This window comes from Etheostoma spectabile, chromosome 10 (genome assembly GCF_008692095.1).
Source record: "Etheostoma spectabile isolate EspeVRDwgs_2016 chromosome 10, UIUC_Espe_1.0, whole genome shotgun sequence".
In the NCBI taxonomy this organism is placed as follows: Eukaryota; Metazoa; Chordata; class Actinopteri; order Perciformes; family Percidae; genus Etheostoma; species Etheostoma spectabile.
The window spans coordinates 593,341-593,591 of NC_045742.1; the positions used below are offsets into that span (position 1 = coordinate 593,341).

Genomic DNA, 251 nt, shown 5'->3' on the forward strand with positions numbered 1-251 from the left:
ATGTTATTTACAGAAACCCAACAGTTCCCCTCAAGAGCAAGCACTAGGCCATGAGGCAAGGAAAAACTTCCTTTAAAGAGGCAGACCCACGGCTCAGGGTGGGTGGTCATCTGCCTCGACCGGTCGGGGGTGAGAGAGAGAGAGAGACACAGACAGAAAGACAGAGAGAGACATGGGGAATTGTAGCAGAGGATGTCAAGCAGGAACATGGAGGCAGCAGGGGACTCCAACCACAGATCCAGAGCCAGAAA

At 52.6% G+C, this 251-nt stretch overlaps 1 protein-coding gene across 2 annotated transcripts in view; it reads left to right on the top strand.

Annotated features, from left to right (window-relative positions):
• hmmr (hyaluronan-mediated motility receptor (RHAMM)) overlaps positions 1–251 on the top strand; it is a 10,148-nt gene that overhangs the window by 6,275 nt on the left and 3,622 nt on the right. The window lies entirely within an intron of this gene.